Here is a 12095-nt window from a genome sequence, read left to right as displayed (position 1 = left end):
AGTCGGAGCGGCTTTCCTTCTGGTGCTCTTGTTCTTGTGATGTCAAGGTGCTTGCGAGCTGACGGCACTCTTCGGCTTGTCGGGCAGCTTCGCACAGGTGGGCACTTGGTAGCGTCAGGACGATATGCAAGGAGAGTGTCAATGGTACGCGAAGGCTCGAGTCCATACAGGAGGATGAAAGGTTGAAAGCCTGTAGTAGCGTGTACCGCAGTGCTGTATGCGAACGTTACAAAAGGAAGAACGCGGTCCCAGTTACCGTGATCAGATCCCACGTACAACGCTAGCATATCACGGAGAGTGCGGTTAAACCGTTCTCTGAGCCCGTTATTCTGCGGGTGGTAGGCCGTGCGCTTTCCATGAATAATGTGGCATTCCGAAAGCAGAAATTCGACTACTTCGGAGAGGAAGGCGCGACCTCTATCCCTAAGGGGTTCTCGACGTGCGTCATTACGAAGGATGAAGCCATGCAGGACGAAAGAGGCTACATCCCGCGCTGTCACATTTGGTATGGCAGCCGTTTCTGTGTAGCATGTCAGATTGTTCATAGCAACTATCCTCTACCGATTACCATCCGTTGTTAATGGAATCGGGCCGTAGGAGCGAGCGCCGACGCGATCCAAGAGTTTGACAGGGCACAGAAGCGCCTGCAAGGCGCCAGATGCGTGTATAGGTGGCGACTTGGCGACTTGCGACGTTGACAATCAGGGCAGCACTGAACAAACGTTCGTACAAAAGTGCACTTTCCGCGTTAGTAGTAGCGATCGTGAATACGTCCGTAAGTCTTAAGTACTCCGGCCTGGTCACATAGCGGGTCGTTGTGAAAAGAGGCACCTTTTTGTGATCTTAAGCTGCGTGGAATGAACAGTAACCATCTACGGCCTTCGGGAGCGTAGTTGCGTTGGTGGAGCAGCCGATCACGAATGGCGAAATGTACAGCTTGGCCTCGGAGGGATCGGGATACAGGTACGGTCGGTGATCCAGAAAGGCAGGCGAAAAGAGAAGCGAATCACTGGTCACGGCGTTGTTCGGAGCCAATTCAGACAAGGTCGAGAAATTATATGGAGTGTGTGCAAGTGGTTTCGCAAGACGAATCTGGAGCTAAAAATGAACGGAACAGGGCGTCTGAGTCAGAGTGCTTGCGTTCGCAGTGATAGAAGACCACGGATATTGTACTCTTGGATTCGGAGTGCCCCGCGTCCTAGGTGGCCAGATGGATCATTAAACGTGATAGCCAACAAAGCGCATGATGATCCGTTACTAGGTCAAATGGGCGACCGTGTAAATATTGGCGGAACTTGCTAAGCACCCATACCAGAGCTAGGCACTCTTTTTTGATCACGCTATAACTGGTTTCTGCCTTTGTCAGCATGCGACTTGCATAGCCGACGGCGTATTCGGAGTAGTCGCGCTTTTGTTGCGCGAGGACGGCGCCAAGACTGACCCCGCTGGCGTCTGCATGTATTTCAGCTACAGCTGTCGGTTCGTAATTACGAATTATATGCGGAGAGGTAGCAAGACGACGCAGTGTAGCAAACGCTACCTCACACGCAGGGGACCAGGAGTAGAGATTCGCACCAATACGTAGTAGCTGGGTCAAGGGCGAGATGATTGATGCAAAATTGCGAAGAAATCGCCCAAAATAAGAACGCAAGCCCACTAAAGTGCGAAATTCTTTGGTGTTAGTAGGTTTCGTGAACTCAGCGACCGCATGAAGTTTCGCAAGGTCGGGTAGAACACCGTGCTTGGTTACGGCGTAGCCTAAGATGGTGAGCTCCCGCGCGGCGAATCCGCACTTTTCGAAATGAAGCTTCAGACTAGCGTTAGCTAGACACGTAAGAACATATAGACCACTTGAGGCGACTCAGCGTATTTTCCATGAGTCGTTCAAACGTAAAAGGCGCGTTGGAAAGCACAAAAGACATCACGTTGAACTTGTATAGGCGTCAGGTGTAACAAATGCAGTTTTATGGCGATCGGCTTTAGTCATCGGGATTTGTTAGTATTTGTTAGTCAAGCGTTGAAAAAGGCAGTGGAATGGCTCTGCCACTCATGAAGGTATCAGGCTGTGTGAAGAAGACCGCAGCATCTGTGCAAGCACTGCAAACCACTGGGACAAGGGCAAAAGAGGGAGGTGGAATGTCTGAGTCCTCGCGCATGACCAGTTTCTGCGGCCTATCTAGACCTTCGTGGTATGGTGCGTCACAGAGCGGTGAAAATTCAACTGCAGTGCGTACGCGGTCTATGACGATATTATGACCAGGTAGGAAGTCCCACCCAAGGGTGAGTAGGCAGAAAGAACAAACTCGACGATGTACATAATGCCTTGTATAAGCCCACGGGCAGTACTGGCTGCGAGAGGTGTAGCATGCAGCGAGCTTGCCGTGTGAAGCGACAGTCCAGAAGGCGGCATGTTCACCTTGCGCAGCGAACGGCATAGTTTGGTGGCCATAACAGAAACGGTGGCACCGGCGTCCAAAAGCGCAAAAGTAGAAACACCTTTGACAAATATTGCGGCCATGTCTGCAGGACACGAACGAGGACTTGGGCAGTTCGAAGATGGTGCAGTTCTTGTCTCTAGAACTGCGGCGCTTAGTTTTCCTGGTAGGAGGGTGCGGGCCGGCGACGTATTGGGATGAGCGATCGTCTACGAGGACATGGTGGGCGGCGCGACGGAAATTCAGGAAGGTTGTTGCAAACATACCGCTGAGAAGGACCAGGAGCGGATTGGTGCATGGGCTGAATGCCGTGCTGGAACGGTCGGGCAGCGGTGCTAGAAGTTTGAAGGTGGCAGCGGCAATAGCGAGCGACGTGTACTGGAGCGTCCCAGACAAATTGGACGATTGTGAGGTGTCCGCCAAGGATTGCGGACTGGGCTCGGCCCGAGATGCAGCAGAAGCGATGGGTGGTGCAGGTTTTTGCAGGGTGGAGAAAGGCGACTAAGCGAGCCTACGCACTACCTGAGCATAAGTAAGACGCGTGGCTGCAGCTTGCACTGTCTGCGCATAGGCAAGAGGCGCGGCCACAGGTGGCTGATGGTGAGCGGCGGGAACAGCTTGCATGAGCGACCTTTTCGGCAGTGGCAGCGCAAAATGTTGGTGGCAGACGAGGGGACGGCTGCTTACTGAAGGGGATCAAAGAAAGTTGACGGGTAACTTTCTCGCGCACGAGGTCTTTGATCTGCTGAAGCAGTGGAAAGGGCTCGGGAACATCAACAAAACGCGATAGCGAGTCGGCGTTCGACTTAGGCTGCCGAGTGAAAGTATGTTGCCTCTTCAACTCATTGTAGCTCTGACATAAGGTGACGACTTCTAAAACGGTGCGCAGATTCCTGGCCAAGGGCACCTGGAATGCGCCGTCATCGATGCCTTTGAGAATCTTCTGAGCTTCGGTCATGTTTCGAGCTTCGGTTAACATGTTTACAACGGTCAACAGCTTCTTCAATATAACTCGTGAAAGATTCACCAGTCTGCTGTGCACGAGCGCACTAGCGCTGTTCAACGCGCCGTTTATGGACAGCAAGTCGACCAAACACTTCAGTAAATGACGTCTTGAAAGTTCATTATTATCGCACGAGAGTTGGGCAACGCCAGTAAGGTATAATGAGACGTTGGTCAACTTGGCGGCATCGTTCCACTCGTTATGTGTGCTCACCCATTCGTACCACGTAAACCAGTCCTTCACGCCGGTGTTATCTGTTGTGCTTAAGACCTTCGGATCACCTGCCGAGGAACTTCGGTGCAGATGACGCACTGGGGCGAGGGCGCCGGTGAGTCTGTGCTGTCGGTTATTATGGGTGGAAGCGTTCAGTTTCGAAGCTCCAGCGAGGCAGCGTGGGGCAACGTCTAGAAAGGAACGCCATACAGTGACGACCATTGCGAGCAGAGCGAGCAGAGCGTTGGCGATGCTGCTGGATGGAGGCGCGTCTTCGTCACATAGCTAGGCTGAATGCTACTCCGTCAAAGGCTTTCGCATGGTCAATAAGGATGCAGTCAGTGCGTTTGTTATCACGTCTTTTCGAGCAAAATTCAGAGGTGAATTCGAGTAGCTGAGTTGAAACCGTGTTTGTTACCATAAATAGAAATTATTAGTCTCATGATCACTGAAGGTATGAAAGGCAATGATGCGCTCAAGAAGCTTGCAACAACGATATGTTAACAAAAGGGGCGGTAGTATTCAAGTGCATGACGGTGGCCCTCTATAAAATAGGGACTGCTCGGGCTATCTTTCAATTAGTGAGTAGTATATAGGCTGACAAAGGCTTCTGAAAATCGCGGTACAATATTTGTATGGACAGTGCACACTGCACTGCATAATTATCTTATGAAATACAGTCTGTGCCTCTCTTCCGTGAATCTTTTTCAGGCGAACTTGAGTGACTTCAGTGTCCCACTGGTATGCGCTGCTCCTTACTCAAAATAACTACAAGCAGAACACGTTTTGCGATCAATGTCCATGTAATGAGATTATCATTGAGAGAATGTAGAGACACACCAACTGCCAACACCGAGACGCGTCATCAATGAGCCGTGTATGTAGCCGGGCTTCTCCCTCGCGCAATCCTCTGGACACGCTGCGCCCTTCAGCTACGCTACCACAAAGTTCTCGCTAGGCACGTGTCTCAATAAATAATCAGTCAAGATTATCTCAGTATATATGAAGCTCGTTGATCTTTCGCCCAGCACCGATAAAAAAAAAACTTTTGTTCTATATCAAGGATAGTACAAAGCCATTGGCACATACGCAATGACCTCTGTTGCCATCAAAGAGGTTCAATAAAAACAGGTGTATACCCTGCAACCCAAGTTGGCGGTAAATTGGTACATTGAAATGCAGCAGGTGTGAAGGCGCACCAACACAGCCACCCAAGTTGGCCTCACACAGGTTCATTGACGAGTGCAATATACCTGATGTTATATGCACACGGACAAAGCCCGTGCGATGGTTGGTTGTAGCACGGTGTCCTTAGCGGAGACGGCCGGTGCTTTACGTATTTGCCCAAGGACAACCCAGTGAGGCCAACTGGAGGAAAAGAGGGGAGACGCGGATACGCATACGTAGATGAAGACGTCGAACAAATTTAGTAAGGCTCCGAAAGAATGTGATCGCATTAAAAAAGTACAGAATGTCGGATCTCTAAGGCCAAGTGTGGATTTAAAAGTGGCTCAGCTATATGGAACAGCGTGTCAAGGTGGAAGCATGTCCAGAAGGAAGCCCAAGTTGGTCGCCTATGGGTGCCTTTGGTGGCCCGAGCCTGAATTCTTCGGGCCCGGTCCATGTATAGGCCAGGTGGGCCAGCGAAATCATAAGGACGGGCTCGGGTGGGCCAGCGATTGGCACTTACGGACTCAGACCGAGCCCGAGCCCGTGCTCTAAAACACAGCAGTAATGTGTGGTATATGGCAGCATAGAAACAAAAAACAACGCAGCCCATCATCCACCTTCGTGTGGCAGCGTCTTTTTCCTCTGCTCAGGTATGTCTTACTTGGCATGTGCTTGTAGTGAACTACATAAAACTCAAAGATACTGACTCGAACTCTATAAGCTGCCTGATTTTTATGTTTACGAAGCACAACGTGGCCTTTCCTCTGCGGCTGTTTACGCAAAGATATTCAGATTGTCATAGCAAGTCATCAGCCTTACTTGATCTCTCCCGCCAAGCATGACAGTCTTCGCCACTGAGGCAGAAGCAGTCATTAATAGCGCAAATGAACACTACAAGATCCTAGCAAACTTGTGATGGCATATAATTATAGCGTATGGGACTTGGTAAGAATAATGGGAATAGTGCGTCACCGTGGACACGAATCATCGTGATGCGTAAGCGAGTTCCACTTAAGTGGAATACTGAAGTGACACAAATGAGAGCAGAACCATCTTAAGTGTACTTAACCAGCAATTAGGGATATTTCGTTGTCTCTTTCCTTTCATCATCACGTGGCGTATCGAGCTTAAAGAATTCGAAGTTCCCGCCATGATCTATTTCATGACGCACAAATAACGAAAACAATAAAAGAAGCACACCCTGAGAACGTTGTTTCGCTTCTGTACATGGAAACGAGTGTGCTTTTGTATCAGCCTTATTTCGAAGACAACCAGCTATTAGCGCGACTGGCAATGAATCGACGATCATGCTAGACACTTGGCCAGACAGCTCTTCGGCATTGGTTATGAGAGGTCTGGTGGAGATAAAGGCTCCCGAGAAGCTCCCGTTTATTTTTTAAAGCGAAGTTTTATTTGTTTTTTCATTCGACTTTCCTACTGCTGCTGCTGCTGTGGCTGCTTCTGTCCGGGACACCGCGTATGGGGGTGGTTATAGACCATTTTTTCATTGGCGCCACCATATTGCTACACAGTGGCGCCATCTATGGGCAGTCAGCATGCTGGCTTGGGCGACCGTTCCGTTTTGCATGGCAGGTGGTACGCTCGGCGGTCGGTTCTGGCGTTTGTTTTCGCGCTCGTGCGGTCCATTTAGTATGACGTGGCGTGTTCTACGTGGAAAACGGTTCTGTGCGACCTACTGAAGGGGTTTAAGTCGGCATGGCCGGACTTTCTGCGGACTTTCTGCATGCAGCGCGATGTGTGCGCGCGTGTTCGAGCCTACAATCAGCCTCGAAGATCAGTTGTGTATTTCTGTATGTTCTATTCACGAATTTCACCTTATAGCAGTCTTCTTTGGTTCTAAGCTGCGGTTTAGGAGCAATGAAACATACGCGATGATCCTAACAATGTGGGCACCGTTCTGCTACGGTTGAAGTTAGGCTGTTATACTTTGACAACAATTCAAACTGTCAGTTGTAGATTATATTGTGTGACTACTTGGTTCGGTGGACGGGGTTTCCACCCATGAATAAGATAGTGTTTTTTAGTGGCAACATACCTTACGCCGTGACTTACACTTGTCCATGAAAGCAACCGTTTAGGAACTGCGAGAGCGTCCGAAGCAGTGCGGATAGTAGATGCTCGATTACAGATATGTTTGCTGTATACCGCGCATAGTCCAAGTATACGTAACCAACGTTTATGGATCTATGCACGTTGTGCGACATGGACTATGTCAGATATTACGGCTTTACAGGGCAAAAACGGCAATACCGAAGCACACAGCTTACATATGTATCATGCTGATTCACCAACCGCAGTGATCGCTGTGTTGGGCAGCACCATCGGCCTCATACAGAAGGCTAGCGTACATATATCATAGCGATTTCAAGTCTACTAGACTTGAAATGCGTGAGATCGATGCCGATGTATCACAAATGTTTGATAGCGCCTGTCAGTTATATGTTTCAGGGTCGCCTTAGGTTGGCCGTAGACGAGCATACGCTCTCATGTTTCAGTTCCTATGCCAAGAGATCAGATAGTGAGCACATTTTCCATTTCCTCGCAATATACAGACGCTGGTTCTCTTCGAAGAATTAAAACCGATATCCCCCAAAGGGTTCACAGCACACACAGACACCGCGACCGATGATGCGCGTCACATATGTGCGCCCCTAAGAGATATTTCCGCATACTGTAGTTACCGATGCACGGAAAGGCTAGACGTTGGTTCCACGACGACCCTGTACGAGCTAAACGATCTCCAAACTGTTCCACGGCATGCGACAGCAATAATTTCAAGCAGCTCGGCGCGGTATTGCACAAGCGAGAAAGGAGGAAAGGTTCGCCGCGCGCCATTTCCTCCTCACCCGATGAAAAGGTCTATACATCGAAGAAGCGTGGCAGAGAGAAAAGAGACGCGAGGAACTCGTTTCGACGGCGCCGCGTCGACTGTGCACAATTCCCTCTGGAGCTCCAGGGTGGTCATCACTTTAGCTTCTTGACGGCTGTAATTATCCGTGACTCTCAACGTGCAAGTCCAGAGGGAAGCTATAATATAGATAGAATAAAAGAGAGGAGGAGAAGAAGGGACAGGGAACGAGTAGAACCAACGCAGTCGCGAAAAGAGTGAATAACAGCCTTGCCACTCTTCGCTCGCAGTTTCCGCACAAATACAAGAAGGGCGGGGGGGGGGGGGGATAGGGAAGAGGTGACGTCACAAAATAAGGAAACGCTGAATAAACTTAAGTTGAAGGTACGGTACGATGCGTTTCTACTATTTGTGAAAAATAATACCATGCAAATACGTCTAGCAGAAAACTTACGCAAGGCGTGCACAAGGAGAGCCGCATTAATTAAAGCTCACCGCAGGGCCTAGGCGCCACAATGGAAGCGGTCGCACGTCAAATCAACACTTTTGTGCCCGCCGCGATAGCTATGCGGCTATGGCATTGCTCGAGCACGCGGGTTTGACCGAGGCAGTCGCATTTCGACGGGGGCGAAATAATAATAATAATAAAAAAAAAAACGCTTGCGCACTTTGATTTAGGGATACATTAAAGAACACCACGGCGCCAACAACATAATCCGGAGTGCGCCACTACGGAGCGCTTCATAATCCGATTGCGGTTTTGGCACGTACAGCCCCATAATCCAATTCAAATTTAATGCTTCTGCTACGATGCGATGTGCCATGTCAGGCCATGATAATGGTATACCGACTCAGAGGTTATGAAATACGGCGCACAATAACGCCTCCAGCAGACACCTCTCCCTTTGTGTTTTGTGTACTACGCAGACAAACAGCAGTGGTGCACGCAATGTAACGTTTAACATCAACTCACCACTGTGGTGTTGGACATAACGTTGAAGCAATTAAACAATCACCCTCAACATCACTGCGAATTGCCATCAATCAAAGCAATGAGCACTGTAAGCTTCGTTTACATCGATTCCCACTGAGCATGGGATCTGCATAATTTATTTCTTGAACGCTTTTTTTTTTTATATGCACCACTGTGGCCGCGGGCTTCCGTATTGTCAGCGTTATGCTTCGTGGGGTTCCTATTGGACAGGCGTGATGCATTGTTTAAAAGGAAGCTTTAGTTCATGCTCATCTCCGATGCTGGCTGCTCAAGTACTTGTAAAAGGCGATTGCTTTTATGAGAAAACCGCCGAACCGATTTGGATGAAATTCATTGTATTTAAGAGAGAATTTTAAATCACAGTGAGTACAACAAACAAAATTTTCATTTACCCTATAAATTTTTTACGAGAATGCCGGAAATCGATAAATTAGGAAAAAAAAAATAGAAGTACAAGGTTTACAAGCACGTAACCCAGCATCAAAAACAAATATCGCATTTCTTTAAACTGCAGCTATCGGAACATCTAAATCACTGCGTAATAATTTAGACGTGAAGTTGTTACAATGTTTTAAAAGGTTTTGCCAATATCATATTCACAAGTTAGTGGTATATATCACGGTGGCGTTTCATACATGATATTTGTTTGCTTTATGTGTAATATTAGGCGAAGTGTACAGAATTGCGATATCGTTTTTAGTTCGAGTTATGAATTATGTACTTCGCCTTGTTCTTGAAATTTCGCAATGTTTATAAATCTTTATAGCAAGTGACAGCCTAATAAAAAATTCCCTTTCTGAAATCAATAGATCTTAACGTTTTTTTTTTTAGTTTAACATAACTCGTTAAAATCGGTGCAGTGGTTGCTCAGAACAGGATTGCAGATTTCTCATTTGTTTAGATAGTAGCCCCAAACTGAAGCTTCTCCTTAAGTTCGATTTAAATGAATGCATGTGTTGGTAAGATATGTTTGTAAAAAAGCCTCGGAAGGAAGAAGAGCAAAGTTAGGGAGCAAGTAGGGATGCTAATCAGAAGAGCGTCTGGTTGCCCAAAAATTGCTAAATGCTTACTCCTGGAGTTCTCTAACAGATTAAATAATGTAGTAGATGGCACTGCCGTTTACACCATGAACTTGCAAAGCGCTACGCTACAAGGTGCGTTACAGACGTCCTGTCCTTCTCAAGTTATTCTTAATATGTGACAGAAATATTATCAAGGTATAACTTAACAGTAAAAGAGACACACAGCCTTTGTGCGACTTCACAGGATCCAGCACAAATCCTAGCGAAACAGATTCTGTAGAGCCGTTGCTGTAGGAATTGTCATTGTCTGTAGTATTAGCACACAACTTGAAAGTTTGCCCGCACATGATTTTACAAACTATGCATGCTTGAACCCCATTTCCTCCACATTGAAAGCCAGTCTCACGTGTCGTTCTCACAAGACGCCTAAACATATGAGTATAATGCTTGTGTAGAGCCGCAAATAACCGACATGAATTGAAATTTGCACGAAGATCTGTTTTAACCTGCAGTTTTCCTAGCCTCTAAAGCCGCTCGAGTTCGCTCTTCTCCTTGAGCGGCCATTTTTCCTATAAAGTATGCCTTCCAACCGACTACCGCGGACAACATGAGCCTCTTTCCACGTAAGTGTCAGGCTCGGAGCAGGAGCTGTGGCGCTTGAAAGTAGCCTGGGGCCTGACGAACCAACCGACTGAGCTATCTTTCCGGGCAACATCGAAGGGTCACGAGTTCAAATCACCTCTTATGTTCCTTTTTTTTTTCCGCCCCTTTTTCTTTCTTTTTTTTTTCTTTCTTTTAATGTCTTTTCCTTTATTTTATCACTGTACGGGAACCCTCCTAAAAAAAAAAAAAAAAGATATATATCTTCAAATATGTATGGCCTCACACTCACATGTGCAGGTCATAAATACCAGGTTCTCTAGCCGAGTGCCATCCATGCGGTATAACCGAGCTCAGATTGGTCCACCTTGACTGACCAAGTAGGGCACCACTGTAGGTTAAATGAGGCGTACAACTCCTGCGGGACCCGCCGTGGTTGCTCAGTGATTATGGTGTTAGACTGCTGAGCACGAGGTCGCGGGATCGGACCCCGACCACGGCGGCCGCATTTCGATGGGGGCGAAGTGCGAAAGCGCCCGTGTACTTGGAATTAGGTGCACGTTAAGGAACCCCAGGTGGTCGAAATTTTCGGAGTCCTATACTACGGCGTGCATAATCAGAAAGTGGTTTTGTCACGTAAAACCCCATAAATTAATTTTTAATTTAACTCCTACGGGGACGGTAGACTATCCGTCTCCAGTGCAAGAGGACCGTGATTCAAATCCCGGTGCCGCGCTATTCTCCACCGGAAAATACAACAAAAAAAAAAAACCGTGTGTTGAGAAAATTGCACAAACAGGCCTGGAGTGCGGCCTGATCCCGGTGACCAGAACCGGTAACGCACTCTCTCACCAGAGCAGGATTGGCCACCCTGGTGCAGTACTTGGCCACAACCTCCTATATGAATACGACAATCGAACCCCGGCCCTCAGTCCCCAGCAGCCGCGAAACAACTGACCACGGCGGCGGTCAGATCTGTGACGCTGCAGAGGGTGCTAAGAATACCTGGCTCCGGACAGGCCGCCATTGGAATCTGAACCTGGCAACGTTTAACGTTAGAACGCTATCTAGTGAGGCGAGTCTAGCAGTGTTATTGGAGGAATTAGAGGGTAGTAAATGGGATATAATAGGGCTCAGTGAGGTTAGGAGGACAAAAGAAGCATATACAGTGCTAAAAAGCGGGCATGTACTGTGTTACCGGGGCTTAGCGGAGAGACGAGAACTAGGAGTCGGATTCCTGATTAATAAGGAAATAGCTGGTAACATACAGGAATTCTATAGCATTAACGAGAGGGTGGCATGTCTTGTTGTGAAACTTAATAAGAGGTACAAAATGAAGGTTGTACAGGTCTACGCTCCTACATCTAGTCATGATGACCAGGAAGTCGAAAGCTTTTATGAAGACGTAGAATCGGCGATGGGTAAAGTCAAGACAAAATACACTATACTGATGGGCGACTTCAATGCCAGGGTAGGCAAGAAGCAGGCTGGAGACAAGTCAGTGGGGGAATATGGCATAGGCTCTAGGAATAGCAGAGGAGAATTATTAGTAGAGTTTGCAGAACAGAATAATATGCGTATAATGAATACCTTTTTCCGCAAGCGGGTTAGCCGAAAGTGGACGTGGAGGAGCCCGAATGGTGAGACTAGAAATGAAATCGACTTCATACTCTGCGCGAACCCTGGCATCATTCAAGATGTAGACGTGCTCGGCAAGGTACGCTGCAGTGACCACAGGATGGTAAGAACTCGAATTAGCCTAGACTTGAGGAGGGAACGAAAGAAACTG

The sequence above is a fragment of the Dermacentor andersoni genome, chromosome 6 (genome assembly GCF_023375885.2).
Source record: "Dermacentor andersoni chromosome 6, qqDerAnde1_hic_scaffold, whole genome shotgun sequence".
NCBI lineage: Eukaryota > Metazoa > Arthropoda > Arachnida > Ixodida > Ixodidae > Dermacentor > Dermacentor andersoni.
The sequence above is the reverse complement of the archived record's forward strand: the minus strand, read 5'-3'. Positions refer to the sequence as shown.